Source organism: Protobothrops mucrosquamatus, unplaced genomic scaffold (assembly GCF_001527695.2).
Source record: "Protobothrops mucrosquamatus isolate PMUCROS unplaced genomic scaffold, P.Mucros_1.0 scaffold2333, whole genome shotgun sequence".
In the NCBI taxonomy this organism is placed as follows: domain Eukaryota; kingdom Metazoa; phylum Chordata; class Lepidosauria; order Squamata; family Viperidae; genus Protobothrops; species Protobothrops mucrosquamatus.
In genome coordinates, this window is record NW_015388415.1 from 178,394 (window position 1) to 186,848 (window position 8,455).

An 8,455-nucleotide genomic window follows, 5' to 3' on the forward strand; every position below is an offset into this window, starting at 1 on the left:
CTTCTTCTTCTTCTTCTTCTTCTTCTTCTTCTTCTTCTTCTTCTTCTTCTTCTTCTTCTTCTTCTTCTTCTTCTTCTTCTTCTTCTCTCCCCCCCTCTCTCTCCCCCCCTATTACAGGACAAGAAGCAACAGATGGAAACTAACCAAGGAGAGGAGCAACCTAGAACTAAGAAGAAATTTCCTGAGAGTTAGAACAATCAAACAGTAGAACGACCTCCCTCCAGAAGTTGTGGCTGCTCCAACACTGGAGGTTTTAAAGAAGAGACTGGACAGCCATTTGTCTGAAATGGGATAGGGTTTCCTGCCTGAGCAGGGGGTTGGACTAGATGACCTCCAAGGTCCCTTCCAACTCTGTCATTCTGTTATTCTGGGATGCGCACTCTTAGCTCTGAAAAATCCACAGGCTTGCAGGATGCGTTATGGGTGGGTAGGTGGGAGCTTAGGGGGAAAAAAAAGAGAGATAATGACGGTAATAACTGGCAATTAAATATGCCCACGAAGAGCATATTTCATACCTCGCAATTTATTTCCAAACAGCATCAAGCCTCCTCTCACTCCACGGAAGAAGCGAGCTGCTCCAGACAGAACTGTACAATGTTTGTCGACAGCATGTCAGTCACAAACAAACGTGCCTTGAAAGCCGAAAGCCGTATCCAATGGGCAGATTAAGGGAAAACATTTACACGTGAAATGAAAGCAGACATGGGGGGGGGGGGAGGGAAGGGACGCCGGCAGCCCCTGGGGAGAAGGCCCGGGAAGGGCAAAAGATGGCTAAGAATAAACCTCCGGATCAAGTGTCAGAAATCGGGGAGATTCAAAATGGTGCCTGGCCGAGGGAAGCTGGCACGGCAGGGCCTCTGCAACCCAAGGATCAGGAAAGAGTTGGGATGTCCTGCAAAAGAGGTAGGAGACAGCCCGAGTGCCTTGGACGTGTCAGGATTCTGCTTGGCTATTGGGGGGGTAGGAATGAACCCAAGTGTGTATGTATGTATTTATCAAATTTATTGACCACCCATAGGGTAGTTTTTATCCCAAGAACGGAGAAGCACTGCAGCAAAGGAGCATTATAAGGGAGCATTATAAACATCATCAGTGCTGGGGTTTGCGGAGGAGGAAGAAAAGGACTGGGGGGTCCTGGGGGGTGTGTGTCTCTGAGCTGGCTTGTTTTTTTGCAGATGTCTCATTATCCAAACTAGGTAACATCATCAGTGGTAGAAAGGGATGGGCTAGCACTGATGATGTTACCTAGTTTGGGTAATGACACGTCTGCAAGAAAACAAGAAAGCTCAGAGAGCATCAAGGATCCCCCCCCAGTCCTTCTCCTTCTCCTTCTCCTTCTCCTTCTCCTTCTCCTTCTCTTTCTCCTTCTCCTTCTCCTTCTCCTCCTCCTCCTCCTCCTCCTCCTCCTCCCCATCCCCAAACTCCATTCCTTTCTAGCCCTGATGATATTACCTAGTTTGGGTAATGACACGTCTGCAAGAAAACAAGCAAGCTCAGAGAGCATCAAGGATCCCCCCCCCAGAGGAAGAGGAAGAGGAAGAGGAAGAGGAAGAGGAAGAGGAAGAGGAAGAGCTTCCTCCTCCTCCTCCTCCTCCTCCTCCTCCTCCTCCTCCTCCCCATCCCCAAACTCCATTCCTTTCTAGCACTGATGATATTACCTAGTTTTGGTAATGAAATGTGTGCAAAAAAACAAGCAAGCTCAGAGAGCACCAAGGAGCCCTCATGTCAACCCTCAGCTACAAATATTCTCCTTTATTGGTATCACATCTATAGTTTACAGGTAGCTAGTTCTACAGAGAAAATGGCACAATCTGGCAGTCTTTGGAGGCAGAAGTCATTCTTACATCATTAAGAACTGTCCTTCTTGCTGTATGGACATCCTATTTGGGTCAGGCACAAACAACCAGAGCCTCTTGCAAACACCTAAAGTAAGTAACTGTATTGCCTACCACTTACGTTACAAGCATCTCCCCAGACTGCTTGCCTTCCCCTGGGAACAACCAGACAAGGCTTTATGGATCTTGGCCGAAGTCAAGCGTATGCCACTTGCCACTGCGGAAGGATTCCAAGCTAGGCCTTCACTTAACTCCTCCTTCTAGCTGAGCTGGCAGTTTCCAGCAATTTGTTTCTTACTTTCTTTGGCTTTCCAAGGTCATAATGTTCAATGCAAGGATTTTCTTCTTTTTAATTTGTTTTTATTAGAATGAATGTACTTCCTACATTAACCGGGCATTAGTTTAAGCTTAACAAACAAGAACACGGGTGAGAAAAGACCTAAGATAGCAACGTGGTTATAATCCTTATAAGAAGCTTCTCCTAAAAGAGGCTGGAGGGGGAGGGTTTTTTTGCATGGGCTGACCCTGTGAATTAGGAGAGAACTTGCACCAAGGTTCCTCACCCAAACATACCCAAACATATTAAGAAAACTTATAATAACTAAGCTAGTTCTGGATTGTTCATTCCTTGCTAGATACAGTATGCTATATCCTTAATTAAGCCTTAACAAAAGAGAATGGGTAGGTGGAAAAGCACATATATTATCATTATCATTTAAGACATTTTATACTACCTCTTGTGGAGTCGTGTACATTGTTTTTTTTTTTTTTTTTAAAAAACAATTACGCTACAAAGATAATAATCTAGAATTATAATAATTTAAGCAAAAAGCATTTCAATCTGATTGGAGAGAAGGGGGGGGAGAAACCCTACGCACACAAAATGGTTAGAAGGTCTGAGTAAACATGTAGTCTCTTAAACATGCAGTGCCTAAACAATTGCTATTGTTTTTTTAGGTTTATTGTTCGATTGATTTATATCCCACTTCTTCTCTGGGAGTTCAAGCCAACATCACTGCACTTGTTTCTTCATTTTTCGCCATGGGGGGTGGGCTGTTTTAAGACAGCATGAGAAACTCAAATCTCCAAGTATATAACGGTCTGTGGTGAATGGCTTTGGAAGACAGGAGGAAGAATCCCAGGCTGGACAACCATCATGCAAGAGGTATTTCAGCCCACAAAAAGAAAAGGGGTGTGGGAAGCATCTTAGAAAGGACCCTCCCTAGTTTTCTGGAAAGTAAATACCAAGAAGGGGCAAAATGTTTTCAGCCTTGCAAAGTCACTGGAGCCTTAAAGGAAAGGTCATATAAAAACTAATAGTTGGTGCTTCTCCTCTGCACTAGCTTGAAAGGCTGACAAGGTGCAAAAGTGGATGTAGAGCCTGCATCTCCTTAGTGCTAGGGCAGGGGTAGGCAACCTTGGCTCTTTTATGACTCGTGGACTTCAACTCCCAGAATTCCTGAGCGAGCTATGCTCACTCAATTCTGGGAGTTGAACTCCACGAGTCATAAAAGAGCCAAGGTTGTCTACCCCTGTGCTAGGGCAACATCTTAGAATACAGAACACAGAATAATAGGGTTGGAAGGGACTTTGAATTTTGCCCACGGCAGGAGATCTTGTATCATTCTGGACAAATGGCTGTCCACTCTCTTCTTAAAATCCTCCAGTGATGGAGCACCCACAACTTCTGAAGGCGAGCTGTTCCACTGGTTAATTGTTCTGTCAAAATTTTTCTCCTTAGTTCCAGGTTGCTTCGATCCTTGATTAGTTTCCATCCGTTGCTTCTTGTCCTGCCTTCAGGCGCTTTGGAGAATAGCTTGACTCCCTCTTCTTTGTGGCAACCCCCTAAGATATTGAAAGACTGCTATCATGTCATCCCTCATCCTTCTCTTCATTAAACTAGACATATCCAATTCCAGCAACCGTTCTTTATATGTTTTAGCCTCCAACCTAAATACTTTTGTTGCTCTTTTCTGCACTCTTTATAGAGTCTCAACATCCTGACCAAAATTGTAGTGTTCCAAGTGTGGTCTTACATTATAAAATGGCATTGACACTTCACGCGATCTTGATTCTATCCCTCTGCTGATGCAGTCTAATTAGCTTTTTTGGCAACTGCAGCATTCTTACGACACTATATCACACTGGAGCATAGTGATCACTCCCCATAGTCCAAATGGGGCATTGGGCAGTCTTACTGGGAAGGCCCCCTTGCCTGCTGGTGCCAGGTAGCTGTAGTCAGGAGAAGTTGGTCATTCTTTGGCTCAAGTAGTTCTGTGTTAGGGAAGGCCATCTGTCAGTTGCCACAAACCCAACTGATTTAGAGGCCAGATCCTGAAGTTGAAACTCAAGTCCTTTGGCCACCTAATGAGAAGGAAGGACTCACTGGAGAAGAGCCTGATGCTGGGAAAGATGAAGGGGAAGAGAAGAAGTGGACGACAGAGAATGAGGTGGCTGGATGGAGTCACTGAAGCAGTAGGCGTGAGCTTCAATGGACTCCAGAAGATGGTAGAGGACAGGAAGGCCTGGAGGAACGTTGTCCATGGGGTTGCGATGGGTTGGACACAACTTCGCAACTAACAACAACACCTAACACAAAACTGTGCAGATGGCTCTAAAAGTGTGCAACCTTAGGCATTCTGTGCCCATCAGGCTAAGGGCACCTTTTTCCTTAAGTGCTTTGCACCCTTGACCGAGACTCATAAAAAATGCTTGCCAGCAGCAAAAAAAGTTTTTCCAGGCAAAATCTGGAGTTTTTCTATTACCCCTGGCTTGCGTTCATTCTGCTCTGGTCAAAAGAATTAAGATGGATGGCACTCTGAACAGGCTGAACAACCCTTACTCGCTGGCTGAACCTGTTCCTGTCAAGGTGAAAACCATTGTAAATTCTACCTCTTGCAGAGAAAAAATGCCCGTTGATCATCTCGGTGGCATTTTAAAGGAGCGCAGGAGTGTGGGAACGTGCAGCTGATCTGGAGGAAGACCAAGGGGTCTGCAGCTAATAATAACGATGTGGGAAGGTCCCAGAACTGTTCCTTCCTTATCCTGGGCTTCTAGGCTTCCAAATCTTAGAATAATAAAAAGACAGAATAACAAACTGAGCTGGAAGGGACCTCAGGGGTCTTCTAATCCCACCCCCTGATCAAGCAAGAGACCCTATGACATTCTGGATAAATGGCTGTCCAATATCTTCTTAAGAACCTCCTATGATGGAGCGTGCACATTTTCCCATGCTGGCTGAGGAATTCTGGGAGTTGAAGTCCACAAGTCTTAAAAGTTGCCGCAGTTGAACACTCCTGATTAAAAAGAAGGGAGTTCCACATCTGGTGTCTGAGTGACAACTTGGCTTTATCTGCTGGGAAAAGACACTCAATAGCAGTTTCCGATCAAATGTCCAAATCAAGGAGAGCCTGGTTATCATCACAGACGGAAAGGGTGCTGGCTTTTTTCTTTACTTTTCTTAGGAAGTGCCGCTCTCACTTTTCCTCACTGGGTGGAGGGACTCCATTTTGCCTTTTTTTTTTAATTTCCAAAGAACCAGCCAGAAATAAGGTTCCTCTGGGTCCACCTCAATACGGATCTATCGGTTTGCCTTTCTCACCAACGCGACCGGAAGTGCAAGAGATGCAAGTGAGGGTCCTCTGTGTGTGTTTGTGTGCGTGTGAGTGTGTAGATTTGGAAGAGCTTACCTAAACTCACTGCGGCCCTCATGATTTGAATGGCCCTCAAGCCAAACGCTGCATCGATCCATCAAAACTCCCCAAAGCAAACTTTAAGGCATCGTCTTAATGCAATGTTCTTTGTGCCGAATAGTTTATTTTCTGTTCTTTTCTGTTTTGCAGATCAGCTTTAGACGTCAATCTGCGGAGTTGGGCGGAAAAAATTCAGGGAATGAATCCAGAAGCAACTGCTCTCCACCAGTTGCAGCAAGCCCACTTACGTGGTTCTGCACGGAAACACCTCCGAGTTACCGGAATGCACGAGAACTGGCTGCTCATAAAACGAGGACTTTTGATTAATTTCACGGAGGCTGTTTAAAAAGTTTGCACGTTTTTTTTTGTTTGTTTTTTTTGCCGGAGTACATTTATCTAAGAAAGCTTTATTTTTTTCAATGACTTAATAAGATGATTATTTTTAAATACAATTGAAACATAAGCTGATTAGAAAAGAGGTTATATGTTGATGTTTTTGTTATACGTATAAATACTAGAAACAATGTTTATACCCAACTCTGTATGTATTGAAAGTGTTAAGAATTATATTTCTTTAATGTAGACAAAAGGAGAATATTGTTGGAAGAAGAGAGGATCAAGGAAATGTATTATCAACTAACAGATGGATCAACTATAGAAATTGAATTTCTACCCCTCGCCCAGCCAGTGCACTGTTGTCTTTTAATTGCTGCTTTGGCACCTCCAGCGTATTCGAATGTGGTCTTTATTCTCAGTTCTGCAAATCGCTCAGAAATGTTCAGCAAGATCAATTCAGCCAGTAAATAAATCCCTCAGAGAGCTGGCGGGCAAGGAATGGATTGAAGAAAAAAAAAAAAAGAGCAAATTGAACAGAATCCTGCGTTGTTTCAAATCCACCCACCTTGAAACAGGTGCAGGATTGTGTCTGTGTGTGCGTGATTCATCCTTATGTGAGTCCTATCCCGTACTCACAATTGCTGTGGCAGAGATTTTGCAACGCTTTTTAAAAAAACAAACAACCTAGAATGTTATGATGACATTGGTTTTCACTGACTGTGCTTCAAATCCTTCTGTTTCCCTAATGGAATAATAGTTGTAGGAAAGCTGGAGAATTTTTTTCTCTCTCTCTCTCTGTTGTGCTCTCAAAAGCAGAAGTGAAGGGGGCAGCCTGGAGCAATTTATTCGCTTAAGACGCAACTTATCCATAATCTGAGATACACTTAGATTATAGACGACCCCACTGGGTTTTGCTACACCTTCTTCCTGGTATATATTTAGCAAAGAAGCTTGTGACTCTGGAGCCAGTTCCTGTCCCTGGAGGAAAGAGCACACTAACCTGCATTTTGTAAAGCTAGCTCAGCAAAAACACACATTACGAGGCTGTTGGGAGGCAAACCTGTCATTAGGCAAAAACGACACGGAGCTGCCTCAAAATATTGATTTAGGGTGGGGGAAAGGGCAGCGAGTCCTTGCGTTCTTTCTCCCCCCAAAGGCTGCTTTTACAATATTCTTCTTGAGAGACCAGCATCATAACCCACCTGAGATACTACAGACCTGCCTTATCATATCAAGGGAGGGCGATTCTGAAATGCTTTGAGACACCTTTTAATTCTCCTTGCCACGAACAGTCTCCTCCAATCTCTGGTTCACCCTTTAAGGCAGGAATTGACCCTAATTTCCTCAACTATGGGCTGCCTTTACACAACACACTGAGATGCAAACCACGTTTTATAAACCTGAAGAGCTGCGTTGACCTGGCTTAATGGTTGCAGATCAGCACATCCTGGGAACCGCCCTGACAGTTTACATATCCTTGGATAATTTCTTTTTGTTTTTCGTTTACGCTGGTTTTGTGCTTTAATGTATTCACTGAGCAAATGGAAACATGGGTGAAATACACTTTTTTTGTGAAGTGTTTCCTAAATTCTGCAAGAAAGTTGATCAACCCTGGCTAGGCGGAGTTGGGGAACCCTTCACACAAAACAGCCCAAATGAATATATTGGCTTGTTTCAATGAGTTAAGGCAGTAGAAACTGAGTGTTAATAATTTCTAGTCCCATCTAGACAGCATACTAAAAAGCAGAGACATCACCCTGCCAACATATAGTCAAGGCCATGGTTTTCCCAGTTGCAATGTATGACTGTGAAAGTTGGACCATAAGAAAGGCTGAGCGCCAAAGAATGGAGGCCTTTGAACTCTGGTGCTGGAGAAGACTCCTGCGAGTCCCCTGGACGGCAAGGCGATCCAACCGGTCAGTCCTAGAGGAGATCAACCCCAACTGCTCTTTAGAAGGCCAGATCCTGAAGCTGAAACTCAAGTACTTTGGCCACCTAATGAGAAGGAAGGACTCCCTGGAGAAGAGCCTGATGCTGGGAAAGATGGAGGGCAAGAGAAGAAGGGGACGACAGAGAAGGAGGTGGCTGGATGGAGTCACTGAAGCAGGAGGCCTGAGCTTAAATGGACTCCAGAAGATGGTAGAGGACAGGAAGGCCTGGAGGAACGTTGTCCATGGGGTTACGATGGGTCGGACACGACTTCGCAACTAACAACAACAACAACAATGTCTCCTGCAGCTCCATCTGTTTCACAACCCACAATTCAGTTCTGGAAGACCTATTGTCCCTCTCCCCCACCCCCACAACATCCAAGCTTCATCCTGACACATCTCTGAACAAAGTTAAAACAGGTATCAACCTTCATCCCTTAAAACCTTCGCCGTGTCCAGGGCTAATGCTGGTCCTAACTTTCACTCATCAGTGCCGTTTTTAATTTCGCACTTAGTAATGCAACATGAGCCACACTGCAGATGCTTACAAGGCAGCTTTCGTCATAGATAGCTGAAGCAGTGACAGAGGCTTATACAGTATATGTATTTTACTTAACGCTCTCTTCTGACTGCCCATCTTTAAACAATTCCGGGTATCTCA

At 44.5% G+C, this 8,455-nt stretch overlaps 1 long non-coding RNA gene across 1 annotated transcript; it reads left to right on the plus strand.

The window, feature by feature from the left end:
- Positions 1-809: 809 nt before the first annotated feature.
- LOC107295431 lies at positions 810-5,885 on the plus strand. The gene is made up of 3 exons (XR_001549063.2): positions 810-903; positions 2,793-3,000; positions 5,678-5,885. It is a non-coding gene; the product is annotated as an uncharacterized LOC107295431 (long non-coding RNA).
- The last annotated feature ends 2,570 nt before the right edge of the window (positions 5,886-8,455 follow it).